This window comes from Triticum urartu, chromosome 4A (assembly GCF_056163025.1).
Source record: "Triticum urartu cultivar PI428250 chromosome 4A, HENAU_Tu73, whole genome shotgun sequence".
Classification (NCBI taxonomy): Eukaryota; Viridiplantae; Streptophyta; class Magnoliopsida; order Poales; family Poaceae; genus Triticum; species Triticum urartu.
Window position 1 is genome coordinate 396,327,498 of NC_141876.1, and position 23,347 is coordinate 396,350,844.

General features: G+C 41.0%; 1 long non-coding RNA gene across 2 annotated transcripts; it reads left to right on the forward strand.

Moving 5' to 3' along the window:
• The first annotated feature begins 11,317 nt into the window (after positions 1–11,317).
• Positions 11,318–15,719, forward strand: LOC147975954 (uncharacterized). 2 transcript variants are annotated; one of them, XR_015601227.1, is made up of 3 exons: positions 11,347–13,480; positions 14,001–14,112; positions 14,308–15,719. It is a non-coding gene; the product is annotated as an uncharacterized LOC147975954 (long non-coding RNA). The 2 variants fall into 2 exon arrangements; XR_015601226.1 differs by having other exon boundaries at positions 11,318–13,480; positions 14,001–15,719.
• The last annotated feature ends 7,628 nt before the right edge of the window (positions 15,720–23,347 follow it).

The following is a 23,347-nucleotide window of genomic DNA, read 5'->3' on the forward strand; positions in this document are numbered from 1 at the left end:
AATAAAACCTTCTATGGTCATACACCCAAGGTGAATGGTTTATTGAATCACGATCATAGTGATACACATATTCATAATATTGATGCCAAAAGATGCAAAGTTGATAATGATAGTGCAGCATACTAGTGGCACTGCCGTTTAGGTCATATTGGTGTAAAACGCATGAAGAAACTCCATGCGGATGGACTTTTGGAATCACTTGATTATGAATCATTTGATGCTTGCGAACCATGCCTCATGGGCAAGATGACTAAGACTTCGTTCTCCGGAACAATGGAGTGAGCCATTGACTTATTGGAAATAATACATACCGATGTATGCGGTCCGATGAGTGTTGAGGCTCGCAGCGGGTATCATTATTTTCTGACCTTCACAGATGATTTGAGCAGATATGGGTATATCTACTTAATAAACATAAGTCTGAAACATTTGAAAAGTTCAAAGAATTTCATAGTGAAGTGGAAAATCATCATAACAAGAAAATAAAGTTTCTACGATCTGATCGCGGAGGTGAATATTTGAGTTACGAGTTTGGTTTTCATTTGAAACAATGTGGAATAGTTTCGCAACTCACGCCACCTGGAACACCACAGTGTAATGGTGTGTCCAAACGTCGTAACCGTACTTTATTAGATATGGTGCGATCTATGATGTCTCTTACCGATTTACCACTATAGTTTTGGGGTTATGCATTAGAGACAATTGCATTCACGTTAAATAGGGCACCATCTAAATCCGTTGAAACGACACCATATGAACTGTGGTTTAGCAAGAAACCTAAGCTGCTATTTCTAAAAGTTTGGGGTTGCGATGCTTATGTGAAAAAGCTTCAACCTGATAAAGCTCAAGCCCAAATCGGAGAAATGCGTCTTCATAGAATCCCCAAAAGAAACTGTTGGGTACACCTTCTATCACAGATCCGGCGGCAAGATCTTTGTTGCTAAGAATGGATCCTTTCTAGAGAAGGAGTTTTCTCTCGAAAGAAGTGGGTGGGAGGAATGTAGAAAATGATAAGGTAATTGTACCTTCTCCCGAATTGGAAAGTAGTTCATCACAGAAATCAGTTTCAGTGATTCCTACACCAATTAGTGACGAAGCTAATGATGATGATCATGAAACTTCAGATCAAGTTACTACCGAACCTCGTAGGTCAACCAGAGTACGGTCCACACCAGAGTGGTGCGATAATCCTGTTCTGGAAGTCATGTTACTAGACCATGACGAACCTACAAACTATGAGGAAGCGATGATGAGCCCAGGTTCCGCGAAATGGCTTGAGGCCATGAAATCTGAGATTGGATCCATGTATGAGAACAAAGTATGGACTTTGATTGACTTGCCCAATGATCGGTGAGCCATTGAGAATAAATGGATCTTCAAGAGGAAGACGGATGATACGTCTCCAATGTATCTATAATTTTTTATTGTTCCATGCTATTATATTATTTGTTTTGGATGTTAATGGGCTTTATTTTACACTTTTATATTATTTTTGGGACTAACCTATTAACCCAAGGCCCAGTGCAAATTGCTGTTTTTTTTGCCTATTTCAGTGTTTCGCAGAAAAGGAATATCAAACGGAGTCCAAACAGAATGAAACCTTCGGGAGCGTGATTTTTGGAACAAACGTGGTCCATAGGACTTGGAGTGGACGTCAAGCAACCAACAAGGTGGCCACGAGGTAGGGGGGCACGCCTACCCCCCTAGGCACGTCCTCCCCCTCGTGGGCCCCTCGTGGCTCCATCGACCTACTTCTTCCTCCTATATATACCTACGTACCCTGAAAACATCCAGGAGCACCACGAAACCCTATTTCCACTGCCGCAACCTTCTGCACCCAAGAGATACCATCTTGGGGCCTTTTCCAGAGCTTCGTCCGAGGGGGAATTGATCACGGAGGGCCTCTACATCAACTCCATGGCCCCTCCGATGATGTGTGAGTAGTTTACTTCAGACCTTTGGGTCCATGGTTATTAGCTAGATGGCTTCTTCTCTCTCTTTGGATCTCAATACAAAGTTCTCCTCGAATCTCTTGGAGATCTATTCGATGTAATCTTCTTTTGCGGTGTGTTTGTCGAGATCCGGTGAATTGTGGGTTTATGATCAAGATTATCTATGAACAATATTTAAATCTTCTCTGAATTCTTTTATGTATGATTGGTTATCTTTGCAAGTCTCTTCGAATTATCAGTTTGGTTTGGCCTACTAGATTGATCTTTCTTGTAATGGGAGAAGTGCTTAGCTTTGGGTTCAATCTTGCGGTGCTCGATCCCAGTGACAGTAGGGGAAACGACATGTATTGTATTGTTGCCATCGAGGATGAAAAGATGGGGTTTATATCATATTGCATGTGTTTATCCCTCTACATCATGTCATCTTTCTTAAAGCATTACTCCGTTCTTATGAACTTAATACTCTAGATGCATGCTGGATAGCGGTCGATGTGTGGAGTAATAGTAGTAGATCCAGGCAGGAGTCGGTCTACTTGTCACGGACGTGATGCCTATATACATGATCATACCTAGATATTCTCATAATTATGCTCAATTCTATCAATTGCTCGACAGTAATTTGTTCACCCACCGTAATACTTATGCTATCTTGAGAGAAGCCACTAATGAAACCTATGGCCCCCGGGTCTATTTTCCATCATACAAGTTTCCAATCTATTTTATTTTGCAATCTTTACTTTCAATTTATATCATAAAAATACCAAAAATATTTATCTTATTATTATTATCTCTATCAGATCTCACTCTTGCAAGTGGCCGTGAAGGGATTGACAACCCCTTTATCATGTTGGCTGCGAGGTTCTTATTTGTTTATGTAGGTACGAGGTGACTCGCGCATGGTCTCCTACTACCTTGGTTCTCAAAAACTGAGGGAAATACTTACGCTGCTTTGCTGCATCACCCTTTCCTCTTCAAGGGAAAACCGACGCATGCTCAAGAGGAAGCAACGGACGCTGAAGCTTGAATTCTCGCAAAAAGTTTTCGACAAGTTCAAGGTGTTGACTACGATAAGATTTTCTCACTCGTAGCGATGCTTAAGTCTATCCGAATCATGTTAGCAACTGCCACATTTTATGAAATCTGGCAAATGGATGTCAAAACTACATTCCTTAATGGATTTCTTAAAGAAGAGTTGTATACGATGCAACATGAAGGTTTTTGTCAATCCTAAAGGTGCTGACAAAGTGTGCAAGCTCCAGCGATCCATCTATGGACTGGTGCAAGCATCTCGGAGTTGGAATATACGCTTTGATAAGGTGATCAAAGCATATGGTTTTATACAGACTTTTGGTGAAGCCTGTATTTACAAGAAAGTGAGTGGGAGCACTACAGCCTTTCTGATAAGTATATGTGAATAACATATTGTTGATCAGAAATGATGTTGAATTTTCTGGAAAGCATAAAGGAGTGTTTGAAAGGAGTTTTTCAAAGAAAGACCTCGATGAAGCTACTTACATATTGGGCATCAAGATCTATAGAGATAGATCAAGATGCTTGATAAGATTTTTCAATGAGTACATGCCTTGACAAGATTTTGAAGTAGTTCAAAATGGAACAGTCAAAGAAGGAGTTCTTGCCTGCATTGCAAGGTGTAAAGTTAAGTAAGACTGAAAATATGACCACCACAGAAAATAGAAAGAGAATGAAAGTCATTCCCTATGCCTCAGCCATAGGTTCTATAAAGTATGCTACGTTGTGTACCAAACCTATTGTGTACTGATGTCTACTACACAACCTTCTTCTTGTAGACGTTGTTGGGCCTCCAAGTGCAGAGGTTTCTAGGACAGTAGCAAATTTCCCTCAAGTGGATGACCTAAGGTTTATCAACCCGTGGGAGGCGTAGGATGAAGATGGTCTCTCTCAAACAACCCTGCAACCAAATAACAAAGAGTCATTTGTGTCCCCAACACACCCAATACAATGGTAAATTGTATATGTGCACTAGTTCGGAGAAGAGATGGTGATACAAGTGCAATATGGATGGTAGATAAAGGTTTTTGTAATCTGAAAATATAAAAACAGCAAGGTAACTAATGATAAAAGTGAGCACGAACGGTATTGCAGTGCATTGAAACAAGGCCTAGGGTTCATACTTTCACTAGTGCAAGTTCTCTCAACAATAATAACATAACTAGATCATATAACAATCCCTCAACATGAAACAAAGAGTCACTCCAAAGTCACTAATAGTGGAGAACAAACGAAGAGATTATTGTAGGGTATGAAACTACCTCAAAGTTATCCTTTCTGATCGATCTATTCAAGAGTCCATAGTAAAATAACACGAAGCTATTCTTTCCGTTCAATCTATCCTAGAGTTCGTACTAGAATAACACCTTAAGACGCAAATCAACCAAAACGCTAATGTCACCTAGATACTCCAATGTAACCTCAAGTATCCGTGGGTATGATTATACGATATGCATCACACAATCTCAGATTCATCTATTCAACCAACACAAAGAACTTCAAAGAGTGCCCCAAAGTTTCTACCGGAGAGTCAAGATGAAAACGTGTGCCAACCCCTATGCATAAGTTCAGAGGCCACAGAACTCGCAAGTTGATCACCAAAACATACATCAAGTGGATCACGTGATATCCCATTGTCACCACAGATAAGCACATGCAAGACATACATCAAGTGTTCTCAAATCCTTAAAGACTCAATCCGATAAGATAACTTCAAACAGAAAACTCAATCCATTACAAGAGAGTAGAGGGGGAGAAACATCATAAGATCCAATTATAATAGCAAAGCTCGCGATACATCAAGATCGTGTCGAATCAAGAACATGAGAGAGAGAGAGAGAGATCAAACACATAGCTACTGGTACATACCCTCAGCCCCGAGGGAGAACTACTCCCTCCTCGTCATGGAGAGCGCCGGGATGATGAAGATGGCCACCGGAGAGGGATTCCCCCCTCCGCAGGGTGCCGGAACGGGTCTAGATTGGTTTTTGGTGGCTATAGAGGCTTGCGGTGGCGGAACTCCTGATCTAGGTTTCTTTCTGTAAGGTTGGGGTTATATAAGAGGTGTTGGAGTCGGGAACAAGTCAAGGGGTCCCCGAGGCGGCCACGAGGTAGGGGGCGCGCCCAGGGGGTAGGGCGTGCCCCCCACCCTCGTGGTGGCCTTGGGACTCTTCTGGCCCATCTCCGGTACTCCGTGGGCTTCTTCTAGTCCAAAAATGATCTCCGTGAAATTTCATGTCAATTGGACTCCGTTTGATTTTCCTTTTCTGCGATACCCAAAAAAAGGAAAAGAAAAACTGGCACTGGGCTCTAGGTTAATAGGTTAGTCCCAAAAATCATATAAAATAGCATATAAATGCATATAAAACATACAAGGTTGATAATATAATAGCATGGAACAATCAAAATTATAGATACGTTGGAGACGTATCAAGCATCCCCAAGCTTAATTCCTGCTCGTCCTCGAGTAGGTAAATGATAAAAATAGAATTTTTGATGTGGAATGCTACCTAACATATTTATCCATGTAATTCTCTTTATTGTGGAAAGAATATTCAGATCCATAAGATTCAAGACAAAAGTTTAATATTGACATAAAAATAATAATACTTCAAGCATACTAACTAAGCAGTCATGTCTTCTCAAAATAACATGGCCAAAGAAAGCTTATCCCTACAAAATCATATAGTTTGGCTATGCTTCATTTTTGTCACACAAAAATGCTCCCATCATGCACAACCCTGATGACAAGCCAAGCAATTGTTTCATACTTTAGTAATCTCAAACTTTTTTTCAACTTTCATGCAATACATGAGCGTGAGCCATGGACATAGCACTATGGGTGGAATAGAATATAATGATGGGGGTTGTGTGGAGAAGACAAAAAAGGAGAAAGTCTCACATTAATGCGGCTAATCAAGGGGCTATGGAGATGCCCATCAATTGATGTCAATGCAAGGAGTAGGGATTGCCATGCAACGGATGCACTAGAGATATAAATGTATGAAAGCTCAACAAAAAGAAACTAAGTGGGTGTGCATCCAACTTGCTTGCTCACGAAGACCTAGGGCATTCGAGGAAGCCCATTGTTGGAATATACAAGCCAAGTTCTATAATGAAAAATTCTCACTTAGTATGTGAAAGTGAAAACATAAGAGACTCTCTATCATGAAGATCATGGTGCTACTTTGAAGCACAAGTGTGGTAAAAGGATAGTAGCATTGTCCCTTTTATTTATTTTCTTCTTATTTTTTTATTTGGCCCTTCTTTTCTTTTTTTAGCCTTTCTTTTTTTGGGACAATGCTCTATTAATGATGATCATCACACTTCTATTTATTTACAACTCAAAGATTACAACTCGATACTAGAACAAAGTGTGACTCTATATGAATGCCTCCAGCGGTTTACCGGGATGGGCAATGAATCAAGAGTGACATGTATGAAATTATGCATGGTGGCTTTGCCACAAATACGATGTCAACTACATGATCATGCATGGCAATGTGACAATGATGAAGCGTGTCATAATAAACGTAGCGGTGGAAAGTTGCATGGCAATATATCTCGGAATGGCTATGGAAATGCCATAATAGATAGGTATGGTGGCTGTTTTCAGGAAGATATAAGGAGTCTTATGTGTGATAGAGCGTATCATATCACGCGGTTTGGATGCACCGGCGAAGTTGCACCGACTCTCAAGGTGAGAAAGGGCAATGCACGGTACCGAAGAGGCTAGCAATGATGGAAGGGTGAGAGTGCGTATAATCCATGGACTCAACATTAGTCATAAAGAACTCACATACTTATTGCAAAAATCTACAAGTCATCAAAAACCAAGCATTATGTGCATCCTCCTAGGGGGATAGATTGGTAGGAAAACACCATCGCTCGTCCCCGACCGCCACTCATAAGGAAGACAATCAAAGAAACACCTCATGCTTCAAATTTGTCACACAACGGTTACCATATGTGCATGCTACGGGACTTGCAAACCTCAACACGAGTATTTCTCAAATTCACAACTACTTAACTAGAATTAATCTAATATCACCATCCTCATGTCTCAAAACAATCATCAAGCATCAAACTTCTCATAGTATTCAATGCACTTTATATGAAAGTTTTTATTATACCCCTCTTGGATCCCCATCATATTAGGACTAGTTTCGTAACCATAGAAAATTACCATGCTGTTTAGGACTCTCAAAATAATATAAGTGAAGCATGAGAGTTCAACAATTTCTTCAAAATAAAACCACCGCCGTGCTCTAAAAGGATATAAGTGAAGCACTAGAGCAAATGACAAACTACTCCGAAAGATATAAGTGAAGATCAATGAGTAGTCGAATAATTATGCAACTATGTGAAGACTATCTAACATTTAATAATTTCAGATCTTGGTATTTTATTCAAACAGGAAGCAAAACAAAATAAAATAAAATAACACTCCAAGCAAAACACATATCATGTGGTGAATAAAAATATAGCTCCAAGTAAAGTTACCGATGAATGAAGACGAAAGAGGGGATGCCATCCGGGGCATCCCCAAGCTTAGGCTCTTGGTTGTTCTTGAATGTTACCTTGGGGTGCCTTGGGCATCCCCAAGATTAGGCTCTTGCCACTCCTTATTCCATAGTCCATCGAATCTTTACCCAAAACTTGAAAACTTCACAACACAAAACTCAACAGAAAACTCATAAGCTCCGTTAGTATAAGAAAATAAAGCACCACTTAGGTACTGTTGTGAACTCATTATAAATTCATATTGGTGCAATATATACTTTATTCCAACTTCTGTATGGTTCGTACCCTCCGATACTACTCATAGATTCATCAAAATAAGCAAACAACACAATGAAAATAGAATCTGTCAAAAACAGAACAGTCTGCAGTAATCTGTATCATTAGAATACTTATGTCACTCCAAAAATTTTGAAATAAATTGGTGGACCTGAGGAATTTGTCTATTAATCATCTGCAAAAATAATCAACCTAATCTCACTCTCCAGTAAAAAATGGCAGCTGATCTCATGAGCGCAAAAGTTTCTGTTTTTCACAGCAAGATCGCAAAAACTTCACCCAGGTCTTCCCAAAGGTTCTACTTGGCAAAAACACTAATTAAAACATAAAGCCACATCTAAACAGAGGGTAGATGAATTATTTATTACTAAACAGGATCAAAAAGCAAAGAACAAAAATAAAATTGGGTTGCCTCCCAACAAGCGCTATCGTTTAACGCCCCTAGCTAGGCATGATGATTTCAATGATGCTCACATAGAAGATAAGAATTGAAACATAAAGAGAGCATAATGAAGAATATAACTAACACATTTAAGTCTAACCCACTTCCTATTCATAGGGATTTTGTGAGCAAACAACTTATGGGAACAAGAATCAACTTGCATAGGAAGGTAAAACAAGCATAACTTCCGGATTTTAAGCACATAGAGAGGAAACTTGATATTATTGCAACTCCCACAAGCATATATTCCTCCCTCATAATAATTTTCAGTAGAATCATGAATGAATTCAACAATATAACTATCACATAAAGCATTCTTTTCATGATATACAAGCATAGAAAATTTACTATTCGCCACATAAGCAAAGTTCTTCTCATTCGGAATAATGGGAGTATCATAAGAAACTCGAATACTATAAATTGTTTCTACATTAAAAGAGTAATGTTCAGAAAAAGGGTAATCATAATCATGACAAGTTTTATAAATATAATCATCACTACTTTTTATAGCAGAAGTGTCATCACAATAATCATCATAAGTAGAAACTTTGTTCTCATCATAATCAATTGAAACCTCTTCCAAGATAGTGGAATCATTACTAAATAAAGTCATGACCTCTCCAAATCCACTTTCATAATTGTCACAATAAGATTCAACACCCTCCAAACTAGTGGGATCATTACTTCCTAAAGTTGACACTCTTTCAAACCCACTTTCATCAATATAATCATCATAAATAGGAGGCATGCTATCATCATAATAAATTTGCATATCAAAACTTGGGAGGTTGTTAATATCATCTTAAAAAAACACATAGCATCCCCAAGCTTGGGACAAACATTAATTGCAGCAAATAAATTATCAAACATGTCATTTTCATCAAACATAGCATCCCCAAGCTTGGGCCTTTTCATATCATAAGCATAATCACTCTCATCATTAATAGTATGGATAGCACCAATATTATAGCAACTATTATCATCACAATGAGTAGTAGGAGCAACATCACTTGAGAGGGATGCCTTTTTACCTTTGCTCCTCCGTCTTTTCTTTTTCTTCTCCGCATCATGTGTGGGTTTAATCCTCTTTTTGGAACTCCTTATTAATGAGATTGGTTGAATAGAAGGCTCCTCCTCATTACCTGATTCATCATAAGAAATAATAGGAGGATATTAAGAAGTCTCTTCCCTTTCATTAGTATTCTCTTCATCTTCTATTTGTTTTCTTGTCTTTATATAATTGGCAATATAAGGATTTTCAATGCAATTCACCGCACAATACATATAAATTTCCTCTAGATCAAAATCAAGAACTTTGTCAAGGGCATATTCTGGAATATCCTTAGTTATACGTTTCATTTCTTCATAACCCAGAAGCAAACTAAGTTCATTATGATGTGCAAGGGAAATCAAGTCATCACAATTTTTGGACACGATTCGATCATGAAACAATTTGTATTGGATATTTAAATGACCACGTTCATTGCAAAGTTCACAAGGATGGCTAAAAAAATTAAATTTTCAGCACAAACATCTAGCCTTTCTTGCAACCATTTAGTTTCTAAATACTTATGCCGCTTGCAAAATATATCTTCCCTATTTGGTGTGTACTTGCAAACCCTATGCACTCCACAAAAATTGACATGCTTATAAGAGACATTTTCATCATGACTAGTACAATCATCATTGGTACTATGGATATTCAAAGAGTTCGTACTAACAACATTGCAATCATGCTCATCATTCAAAGATTTAGTGCCAAACATTTTAATGCATTCTTCTTCTAGCATTCTGGCACAATTATCGGAATCCTTATTTTCATGGAAGATATTAAAAAGATGAAGCATATGAGGTACCCTCAATTCCATTTTTTGTAATTTTCTTTTATAGACTAAACTAGTGATAAAACAAGAAACAAAAAGATTCGATTGCAAGATCTAAAGATATACCTTCAAGCACTAACCTCCCCGGCAACGGCGCCAGAAAAGTACTTGATGTCTACTACACAACCATCTTCTTGTAGACATTATCGGGCCTCCAAGTGCAGAGGTTTGTAGGACAGTAGCAAATTTCCCTCAAGTGGATGACCTAAGGTTTATCAATCTGTGGGAGGCGGAGGATGAAGATGGTCTCTCTCAAACAACCCTGCAACCAAATAACAAAGAGTCTCTTGTGTCCCCAACACACCCAATGCAATGGTAAATTGTATAGGTGCACTAGTTCGGCGAAGAGATGGTGATACAAGTGCAATATGGATGGTAGATAAAGGTTTTTGTAATCTGAAAATATAAAAACAACAAGGTAACTAATGATAAAAGTGAGCACGAACGGTATTGCAATGCATTGAAACAAGGCCTAGGGTTCATACTTTCACTAGTGCAAATTCTCTCAACAATAATAACATAACTAGATCATATAACAATCCCTCAACATGCAACAAAGAGTCACTCCAAAGTCACTAATAGCGGAGAACAAATGAAGAGATTATTGTAGGGGTATGAAACTACCTCAAAGTTATCCTTTCTGATCGATCTATTCAAGAGTCCGTAGTAAAATAACACGAAACTATTCTTTCCGTTCAATCTATCCTAGAGTTCGTACTAGAATAACACCTTAAGACGCAAATCAACCAAAACCCTAATGTCACCTAGATACTCCAATGTCACCTCAAGTATCCGTGGGTATGATTATATGATATGCATCACACAATCTCAAATTCATCTATTCAACCAACACAAAGAACTTCAAAGAGTGCCCCAAAGTTTCTACCGGAGAGTCAAGACGAAAACGTGTGCCAGCCCCTATGCATAAGTTCACGGGGTCACGGAACTCGCAAGTTGATCACCAAAACATACATCAAGTGGATCACGTGATATCCCATTGTCACCACAGATAAGCACATGCAAGACATACATCAAGTGTTCTCAAATCCTTAAAGACTCAATCCGATAAGATAACTTCAAAGGGAAAACTCAATCCATTACAAGAGAGTAGAGGGGGAGAAACATCATAAGATCCAACTATAATAGCAAATCTCACGATACATCAAGATCGTGCCGAATCAAGAACACGAGAGAGAGAGAGAGAGATCAAACACATAGCTACTGGTACATACCCTCAGCCCCGAGGGAGAACTACTCCCTCCTCGTCATGGAGAGCGCCGGGATGATGAAGATGGCCACCGGAGAGGGATTCCCCCCTCCGGCAGGGTGCCGGAACGGGTCTAGATTGGTTTTCGGTGGCTATAGAGGCTTGCGGTGGCGGAACTCCCGATCTAGGTTTCTTTCTGGAAGTTTGGGGTTATATAAGAGGTGTTGGAGTCGGGAACAAGTCAGGGGGGTCCCCGAGGTGGCCACGAGGTAGGGGGGCTCGCCAAGGGGGGTAGGGCGCGCCCCCACCCTCATGGTGGCCTCGGGACTCTTCTGGCCCATCTCCGGTACTCCGTGCGCTTCTTCTGGTCCAAAAATGATCTCCATGAAATTTCAGGTCAATTGGACTCTGATTTTCTTTTTCTGCAATACTCAAAAACAAGGAAAAAACAGAAACTGGCACTAGGCTCTAGGTTAATAGGTTAGTCCCAAAAATCATACTTCCTCTGTTTGGAATTACTTGTCTCAGAAATGGATGTATTTAGAACTAAAATACATCTAGATACATCTATTTCTGCGAGAAGTAATTCCGAACGGAGGGAGTATAAAATAGCATATAAATCTCTCCCTACTAATAAAATAGCATATAAAATAGCTTACGTCGTCGGCACTTTTGCATAAAAGTCCCTTCATTTTTTAGAAATTAACCCGCAGTCCTCCTAATATGTCAAAACGAACTGGTACGGGCGATGGAAAAGAAAAAAAAGCTTACCTCCCCCGTCTCCACCTCCAGCGCGCCGCCGCAGTCGGCCCTCGCCCCTCCGCCGCATGCCGCCACCGCCCCAGCGGCTTTCCACCACCGGCGACACTCGACGCCGGCGCCGCACCTTCCCCCAACTCCTCTCTCTCCTCCTCCTTCGCCGTCACCGCTCTTCATCATCTGGGAGACTCCATCGAAATGGGCAGGCGACGCTAGAGTTCACCGGAATGGGTAGGCGGGCGGCGGGCGGCACGAGGAAGATGGAGAATCCGGGCGCGGCGTCGAGGGTTCAGGCGGCTGGTGTGGCAGCTTGCTCCGATGGAGACGGTGTCCTGCTCATCCAGAGAAAGAGAGAGAGACATGGCGTGAGGGGGAGAGGAAAGAGAGGAAGAAATGAGAAGGAGAAGGGGCGCAGGGTGAGGGAGGCAGTCGCCGGCGGTGGCGCCGCTCTGCCGCTGCATCTCTCTTCCCCCACGTCCCTACTGCTACTCTTCTAACTCCATCTCTCTGCTGTCGATTCTCTGTCCGCTGCTACCTCTCCTCTCTGCTCCTTGCTGCCTGTGGCTGTCCCATCTCTCCTAGCACTGTTGTTGCTGCACTTCTTCTGAAGCTCTTCTCAAACCCGTTGATGCAGTTCTTCTCTGAACTCCAACCTGTTGTTGCTTCTCTCTCTCTCTCTCAATTTTTCTGTAATTCTGTGAACCATTGTTGTGCGATTATATGATTTGTGGTATTTGCTTGAGTGAACCTGTAAGGTTTGTACCTTCTGGAAAGTGCTAGCACCTACATATTATCCATTTTTTCTAAATGTCATGAGGCATGAGCCACAATTTTTCTCAAGAACGACCCTTGGTATATATAAGGCATGCATACAATTTTAATAACACTCTTTTTTCTCTCATTTATCTGTTGGCATAGAGCATCGTATAATATAGAAGATTCATTCAAACATAGCTCTTTGAATATCGGACAAAATATTGGTTGCCTGATTTATTTATAAGAAGATTCTTCTATGTATTTAGTTACATGATTTTAATTTGATCGTCTTCTTTCAACTTTTTTTTGCTGAGTATGATATTTCCTTAGGTTCACCTTGACCTTCACTACTCTTGTGTAAGAGCTTAAGTAAATTGATGTTGTATCATCAGAATCTGTAGCCTTGCACAATTTTTTTTTGTCTGTACATACACTTCAATTTCTTTCTTACACTGAAATCCCTCTTTGTCACAGGATGAATCAGAAACTGAAGATGATGATCCCATGGACACAGAAGAAGCTTCCTCTGTCCTCATCGCTGCACTGGAGTCTTTCAGCAAAGCTCTGGTGAACTTTGAAATCCAGTTTAGAGAATTGCTCATGACTTGACAGAAATCATTCTTATAAGCACATCGTTTGATTCTATTACTAGGTCAGTCAACTTCAACTACCATGTGGAAGTGGAACTATTGTTGTCTGTTAGTTAAGACAGTCGGGAACTTGATGTTGTCATTCCTGGCTATTTTATTAGGATACTAGCAGCACTTACATGCAGATATGCTTGTGATTCTAAAGATAGTACACTAGGTGATTGATGTGTGGGTCGCTCAAGTCCTGTGGGGTGCTGGGCTAAAGGTGTTCCATATACATGAACCATAAACTGGAATTGAAATTATTCTCCGCACGCACAAGTAAAACCTATGCAAAGTGAACAATCTCACAGTTGCAGCTTATATTCAGTACTTCTTCATTACAACTATCGGTTTCAAAGCATTTTCTTTCTCTAATTCTGCAACTTTATAAACTGCAACTCAGTTTTGCTCACAAATGTCTTGCTCCTCATAAAACTAATTTTCTACTAACTGATTTTCGTATTTCCGTTATAGTTTATTCATTACCATGGTCAAGGAATTATCAGCGTTTTTTCTGACTTGGTCAACTTACCCTTGTAGTAATCTGCCATAAAAGATAGAATGTAAGAAAGGGTCTACTTTAGCAGTTGAGATCAAGATGCTACTCCAATCTATATATGAAACCAAATCAGGTGGGCTCGATGAAAAAGAGGTAATAAGAGATGAACTCTTCCAGTATAAAAAGTTGATGGTCCTAATTAGTTTGTAGCTTATTTCTTGATCACTTTAATTTACACGACATATCCAGGGCTTTTCGTGTTCTGTGGTAATATATTTGATTATAGTCACAGCTTACGCAAGATGATTATTTACGTTCCTAATTTATCTTCCTCTATCATGGTGGTAGGGAAACATCGCCGTTAGTTTGCCTGAGATAGAAGGACTTCACATAATTTTGTCAATAGCATTGATCAGGATATCTTTCTTCTTATTCCTTTCTATTTGTAGACAAGGAAGAACCATAGAGAATCTCGATCCTTACACTGTAGCAGTACCTGAAGCAGAGCAAACCGCTGTCTCAAATTTAATAGTAGATGGAAAGGAATGGTTGTTTTTGTTGCGGGTTACTCCAGGAACAAGTGCATTGTCAAGCTAGATGTTTTATATTATCCGTCCATAATCTGGATGCTTGTGTATCCTGCGACTTGGTTCATCCAGGAGATATTTGTTTTCAAACACAAGTGTGGGCTGCTTGCAGGGTAGAGCATAATTGGATTTTAAAGCCATTTATAATGTCCCGCAAAACTATAAGTTTGAACAAAGGTACATTAAGTTGTGTCACTCACATGGACAGTGTTGCCATCTATAATGCCTTACAAGTCTGAGCTCCATCACGATAATCTGGTTAGTGTGTCGCAAGTCTGCTATTTCTAACTGTACAAATTCTGCACTTATTTAGCATTTTACATGATGCGTAGATTTTTCAGAACAGAAATAAGTGAATCCTTTTAACCTGATTTTGCTATATTATTTAGTTCGAAGTTACTTTGTAAATCCCAGTTTCTCCAGTATTGTAACTCTGTGTCAAATTAAACTGGTATTTCTCTTGTGGACAACTTCAATTTGTAATGTCATGATTTTCTTTTTCAGAAACCACTTCAACTAGCCTAGGGCTATGTCTATTAGTCCTCCAGTATTTCTTGGAATGAGATAGCACATGTTTCTTCAAGTGTCTACACACTACATGAAGTAATTAAGTTTCTTATAGAAGTAGTCAAACCTGGACACCAATTTATTGGAACATTATATTTCTTATAGAAGTAGTCAAACAAGGATATCAATTTATTGGAACCATCAAGGAAGAGACACTCCTGGAGGGTCAGAAGTAATGCAATATATTCTCCCTCTTATGCCTATTTGAAATACAGTTGTAGGGTTGTACTTTGCCACTCATATTGCAGTACTCAACTGTAGCATGGATGGAGCAGGAAAGTGTGCTAAACCTTCTAACATGGACACTGCACTTGTACGAGCTACGGGCCACTATTGTTTGTCATATGGATTGTAGATGTAGTGGTAATGTACCACATTTTTCTTTTAGTAAGGATGATATTTGTACGGAGTATAACAATCTGGTTGCTGTGACCTTCCTATTGTCCGTAGAGCCAGAAGAAAAATAGAATAAAAAATTTCATTAGACAAATAATAGAATTGGTGATTGAATATCACATGGCTGTAATTTTATATCTATGTGGGAGCTTGACGTAAGAATACATGCAGAGTATACAAGTGAAAAACATTATTTATTTACAGGCGTTATTACCAGAGTTTTTTTAACAGGGAGGGATCCCGAAGCTTTATTATCATCGTAATAACATGATACAACAATATGACATCCAAGCCCTAAAGAAACAAGAAAATAGATAACAAGTCGATGGACTTTTACAAAAAAGGACCTCAAACTGAGAGACAAAAACATGATCAGGTCCTTGCGTCGGTGTAGGTTGCATCTCGCCGCCGTCAGGGACGAGCGATGAGCCACTTGGGGCAACGAGGTTGCTATGGCAGTATGGCTCGAGGCCATACATAGCCCCCACATAGAAGAAACACTGCCTCCTTGTTAGCATAGCCCTAGAAGGAAGAAAGAGGCGCGCAGACAGACCCATCGCCTTAAAAGGTTGCACTTCAGCCTAAAGAGTCACCAGAGCGACGGACACCGCCCATCGATTGCCAAAGACCAGCTTCAGCGAGCAGCGTAGCTTCATAACAATTGCTGGTGAAAATAAGCTCATATCCGATCATATATTATATTTTTGGATAAAGTTAACACCAAAGCTTCTACCGGTAAAAATTAGGGCCAGTTTGGAAGTGAAAATCCTAATGAAGTCTTGTTGACCTCAAATATTGGCTTTACAAGAAAAGACTCTTTTTTCGCAATAATGGATGAGCAAGAATTTTAGAAACCAATGTTTCATTGTTGTTTCCCGTGGCAACGCACGGGCATTTTACTAGTGCATATAAAACATCCAAGGTGGATAATATAATAGCATGGAACAATCAAAAATTATAGATACGCCGGAGACGTATCATGTACCTTGCCATGAGTTTGGCAAAGGGGTACGATATTGATCCAGGAGTGGATCACTAGACAGCGGTCAAAAATATCCTTAGAAGACTAGGGAGATATTTCTCGGTTATGGGGGTGACAAAAAGTTCGTCGTAAAGGGTTACGATGATGCAAGCTTTGACACTGATTTAGATGACTCTAAGTCTCAATCTGGATACATATTAAAAGTGGGAGCAATTAGATAGAGTAGCTCCGTGCAGAGCTTTGTAGACATATTTTTTTTGCAAAATACATACGTCTCTGAATATGGCGGACATGTTGACTAAACTTCTCTTACAAGCAAAACATGATCACACCTTAGTACTCTTTGGGTGTTAATCACATAGCGATGCGAACTATATTATTGACTCTAGTAAACCCTTGGGGTGTTAGTCACATGGAGATGTGAACTAATCACATAAATATGTGAATTATTGGTGTTAAATCACATGACGATGTGAACTAGATTATTGACTCTAGTGCAAGTAGGATACTGAAGGAAATATGCCCTAGAGGCAATAATAAAGTTGTTATTTATATTTCCTTATATCATGATAAATGTTTATTATTCATGCTAGAATTGTATTAACCGAAAACTTAGTACATGTGTGAATACATAGACAAAACAAAGTGTCCCTAGTATGCCTCTACTTGACTAGCTCGTTAATCAAAGATGGTTAAGTTTCCTAGCTATAGACATGTGTTGTTATTTGATGAATGGGATCACATCATTAGAGAATGAGGTGATGGATAAGACCCATCCGTTAGCTTAGCATAATGATCGTTTAGTTTTATTGCTATTGCTTTCTTCATGACTTATACATATTCCTCTGATATGAGATTATGCAACTCCCGAATACCGGAGGAACACCTTGTGTGCTATCAAATGTCACAACGTAACTGGGTGATTATAAAGATGCTCTACAGGTGTCTCCGGTGGTGTTTGTTGAGTTGGCATAGATCGAGATTAGGATTTGTCACTCCATGAATCAGAGATGTATCTCTAGGCCCTCTCGGTAATGCACATCACTATAAGCCTTGCAAGCAATTTGACTAATGAGTTAGTTACGGGATGATGCATTACGGCACGAGTAAAGATACTTGCCAGTAACGAGATTAAACTAGGTATGATGATACCGACTATCGAATCTCGGGCAAGTAACATACCGATGACAAAGGGAACAACGTATGTTGTTATGCGGATTGACCGATAAAGATCTTCGTAGAATATGTAGGAGCCAATATGAGCATCCAGGTTCTGCTATTGGTTATTGACTGGAGATGTGTCTCGGTCATGTCTACATAGTTCTCGAACCCGTAGGGTCCGCACGCTTAGCGTTCGATGACGATTTGTATTATGAGTTATGTGATTTGATGATCGAAGTTTGTTTGGAGTCCCGTATGTGATCATGGACATACCGAGGAGTCTCGAAATGGTTGAGAGGTAAAGATCGATATATTGGAAGGTTATATTCGGAGACTGGAATGGTTCCGAAGTGTTTCGGGTATTTTCTGGAGTACCGGGAGGTTACCGGAACCCCCGGGGAAGTAATGGGACTTAATGGGCTTTAGTGGAAAGGAGAGAAGGGCCTCAAGGGGTGCCCCCCCCCAATGGGCTGGTCCGAATTGGACTAGGAGGGGGCGGCGCCCCCCTCTTTCCTTCTCTCGTCTTCCTCCTTCCCTCCTTCTCCTAGTTGGAATAGGAAAGGGCGGGGGGGGGGGGGCGAATCCTACTTGGATCGGGAGTCCAAGTAGTACTCCCCCCTTGGCGCGCCCCCCTTGGGCCGGCCACCTCTTCCCCCATCCTTTATATACGTGGGAGGGGGCACCCCAAAGACACACAAGATCAATTGTCTTAGCCGTGTGCTGTGCCCCCCTCCACAGTTACACACCTCGGTCATATCGTCGTAGTGCTTAGGCAAAGCCCTGCGCCGGTAACTTCATCATCACTGTCGCCACGCCGTCGTGCTGACGGAACTCTCCCTCGTCCTCAACTGGATCAAGAGCTCGAGGGACGTCATCGTGCTGAACGTGTGCTGAACAGGGGGGTGCCGTACGTTCGGTGCTAGGATCGGTTGGATCGCGAAGACGTTCGACTACATCAACCGCATTACTAAACGCTTCCGCTTTCGGTCTACAAGGGTACGTGGACACACACTCCCCTCTCATTGCTATGCATAGTTAGATCTTGCGTGATTGTAGGGAATTTTTTTAAATACTGTGTTCCCCAACAGATTTCCCCCTCCTGGAGGGAAGTTTACCCGGCGGAATCGCTCTGCCAGAGAGCTAAAGTGCTCCTGCTCGGGTTCCACCTTGAGACGGCGGAGCTTCATCCCGAAAGTCTTCTCTTGATTTTTTCTAGGTCAAAACCCTTCATATAGCAGAAGATGGGAGTCGGAGGCCTGCCAGGGGCCCCACAAGGCATCAGGGCGTGCCCAGGGGGTGGTTGCACCCTGTTGCCTTACGGGCAACTGGTGGGCCCCCTTGGTACTTCTTTGCTCCAGTATTTTTTATATATTCCATACAAATTCTCTGTAAAAATTTCAGGTCATTTGGAGTTCTGCAGAATAGGTATCTTTGATGCAGCTTTTTCAGGTCGAGAATTCCAGCTGCCGGCAATCTCCCTCTTCATGTAGATCTTGCGAATTAAGAGAGAAAAGGCATTAGAATTGCATCACAAAGTGTTATATTGATCAATAAATTATAAATATTAGTAGGAAAACATGATGCAAAATGGACCCCAAGCTTAGGCCTCGCTTGTCCTCAAGCGAAAGCCAAAATCGATAATCATGACCACTTGTTTAGAGAGAGAGAGAGGTGTCGATAAAAACCAAATACAAACATAGTAGCATCATGAACATTATCATAGAAGTAATATATATGTTGGGAAACGTTGCATGGAAAACAAAAAAAATCTACGCACACGTAATGATCTATCCATGGAGATGCATAGCAATGAGGGGGAGAGTTTGTCTATGTACCCTCGTAGACTGTAAGCGGAAGCGTTTGACAACGCGATTGATGTAGACGAACTACTTCTAGATCCGACCAATCAAGTACCGAACGTACGACACCTCCGAGTTCTGCACACGTTCAGCTTGGTGACGTCCCTCGCCTTCTTGATCCAGCAAGTTGTCGAGGTAGTAGATGAGTTCCGTCAGCACGACGGCATGGTGACGGTGATGGTGAAGTGATCTTCGCACGGCTTCGCCTAAGCACCGCGAAAAAATGACCGGGGGTGTAAACTGTGGAGGGGCGCGCCGCACACGGCTAACAATAGATGTTGTATGTTCTAGGCGCCCCCTCCCCACATATATATAGGTGGGAGGGAAGGAAAGGCAGCCAGGGGGCGCCCCAAGTAGGATCCGAATCCTACTTGGGGTTTCCCCAAGTGTCGCCCCCTTTCATTTTTCCATCGAAGAAGAAATGAAGGGAGAAGAAGAGAAGGAAGGGGGGCGAACCCCCTCTTCTCCTTCTCCTATTCAGCCACCTGCCATAGGGGGGGACCACCCCTTGTGGGCTGGTGTGCTCCCCTCTCATGGCCCATATGGCCCATGTATTTCCCCCGGGGGTTCTGGTAACCCCCCGGTACTCCGATAAATACTCGATACATTCCGGAACACTTCCGGTGTCCGAATACTATAGTCCTATATATCAATGTTTACCTCTCGGCCATTTCGAGACTCCTCGTCATGTCTGTGATCTCATCCGGGACTCAGAACAACATTCGGTCACCAAATCACATAACTCATATAATACAATATCGTCATCGAATGTTAAGCGTGCGGGCCCTACGGGTTCGAGAACTATGTAGACATGACTGAGACACCTCTCCGGTCAATAACCAATAGCGGAACCTGGATGCTCATATTGGCTCCTACATATTCTACGAAGATCTTTATCGGTCGAACCATTATGACAACATATGTTATTCCCTTTGTCTATCGGTATGTTACTTGCCCGAGATTCGATCGTCGGTATCTTCATACCTAGTTCAATCTCGTTACCGGCAAGTCTCTTTACTCGTTCTGTAATACATCACCTCGTGACCAACTACTTATTCGTTTGCTTGCAAGCTTATGATGTGTATTACCGAGAGGGCCCAAAGATACCTCTATGATACTTAGAGTGACAAATCCTAATCTCGATCTATGCCAACTCAACAAACACCTTCAGAGATACCTGTAGAACACCTTTATAATCACCCAGTTACGTTGTGACGTTTGATAGCACACAAGGCATTCCTACAGTATTCTGGAGTTGCATAATCTCATAGTCAAAGGAATATATATTTGACATGAAGAAAGCAATAACAATAAAACTGGACGATCAATATGCTAAGCTAACGGATGGGTCTTGTCCATCACATCATTCTCCTAATGATGTGATCTTGTTATGAAATGACAACTCATGTCCATGGTCACGAAACCTTAAGCATCTTTGACCAATGAGCTAGTCAAGTAGAGGCTCACTAGGGACACAATGTTTGTCTATGTATTCACACATGTATTTAGGTTTCCGATCAATACAATTCTAGCATGAATAATAAACATTTATCATGAATAAGGAAATATAAAATAACAACTTTATTATTGCCTCTAGGGCACATTTCCTTCAATATATTCATAAAACTTCTCATGATTAAGTAACAATTCATCACAATAACGAAGTATAAAGCATAAACTTTTGTGAAAACCAACAAACTATGTTTTTAGTCAATGAAACAATTACAATTCATCATATTCTCAGGAAGGGTCTCATGTGAGAGCTTTTTGTTTAGCAAGTCCACATACTCAACTATCATTTAGTCTTCTATGATTGCTGACACTCATGACATATATATGGAGGAAGAGTTTCAATCAGACACAACTAAAGATAAGGGCTTATAGTTTCACCTCCCAACTTATTTACCTCAAGCGTAATGTCAACAATAATAACTCATGATTACTAATATCCAACTGGATATATGTGCCTGGATCTTTCCCAACCACATGATTCTTGCAAAGAGAAAAATGAAAAAAGTAATAGAGAAGAACACTATTGACTTTTGCATAGAAAATAAATACAAAAAGTAAAAATAGGCCCTTCGCAAAGGGAAGCAAAGGTTATCATGCGCTTTTTATTTTAGGATGTGCAAGCTCTTAATGTAAAGGAAATAGAGTTTGAGATGAGATGGTGCTCGTGAAGATGTTGATGAAGATCGATCCTCCCGCGATGAGAGGGTTGTTGGTGATGTTGATGGCTTCGATTTCTCCCTCCCAGAGGGAAGTGTCCCCTGCGGAATTGCTCCGCCGGAGACCTATGCTACCTCTTGAGCACTGCGTTGGTTTTCCCCGAAGAGGAAGGGATGATGCAGCAAAGTAGCGTAAGTATTTCCCTCAGTTTTTGAGAACCAAGGTATCAATCCAGTAGGAGGCTACGCGCGAGTCCCTCGCACCTGCACAAGACAAATAAATCCTCGCAACCAACGCGATAAGGGGTTGTCAATCCCTACACGGCCACTTACGAGAGTGAGATCTGATAGATGTGATAAGATAATATTTTTGGTATTTTTATGATGAAGATGCAAAGTAAAATAAAAGCAAAGTAAAAAAACAAAGGAAATAACTAAGTATTGGAAGATTAATATGATGAAGATAGACCCGGGGGCCATAGGTTTCACTAGTGGCTTCTCTCGAGAGCATAAGTATTCTATGGTGGGTGAACGAATTACTGTTGAGCAATTGACAGAATTGAGCATAGTTATGAGAATATCTAGGTATGATCATGTATATAGGCATCACGTCCGAGACAAGTAGACCGACTCCTGCCTGCATCTACTACTATTACTCCACTCATCGACTGTTGTCCAGCATGCATCTAGAGTATTAAGTTCATGGAAATAGAGTAACGCCTTAAGCAAGATGACATGATGTAGAGGGATAAACTCATGCAATATGATGAAAACCCCATCTTGTTATCCTCGATGGCAACAATACAATACGTGCCTTGCTGCCCCTACTGTCACTGGGAAAGGACACCGCAAGATTGAACCCAAAGCTAAGCACTTCTGCCATTGCAAGAAAGATCAATCTAGTAGGCCAAACCAAACTGATAATTCGAAGAGACTTGCAAAGATAACCAATCATACATAAAAGAATTCAGAGAAGATTCAAATATTATTCATAGATAGACTTGATCATAAACCCACAATTCATCGGTCTCAACAAACACACCGCAAAAAGAAGATTACATCGAATAGATCTCCACAAGAGAGGGGGAGAACATTGTATTGAGATCCAAAAAGAGAGAAGAAGCCATCTAGCTACTAACTATGGACCCGTAGGTCTGAGGTGAACTACTCACACTTCATCGGAGGGGCTATGGTGTTCATGTAGAAGCCCTCCGTGATGGATACCCCCTCCGGCGGAGCTCCGGAACAGGCCCCAAGATTGGATCTCGTGGATACAGAAAGTTGCGGCGGTGGAATTAGGGTTTTGCCTCCGTATCTGATCGTTTGGGGGTACGTAGGTATATATAGGACGAAGGAGTACGTCGGTGGAGCAACAGGGGGCCCACGAGGGTGGAGGGCGCGCCCCCTACCTCGTGGCCTCCTCTTTTGTTTCTTGACGTAGGGTCCAAGTCCCCTGGATCATGTTCGGTGAGAAAATCACGTTCCCGAAGGTTTCATTCCGTTTGGACTCCGTTTGATATTCCTTTTCTTCGAAACCCTGAAATAGGCAAAAAAAACAGCAATTCTGGGCTGGGCATCCGGTTAATAGGTTAGTCCCAAAAATAATATAAAAGTGGATAATAAAGCCCAATAATGTCCAAAACAGTAGATAATATAGCATGGAGCAAT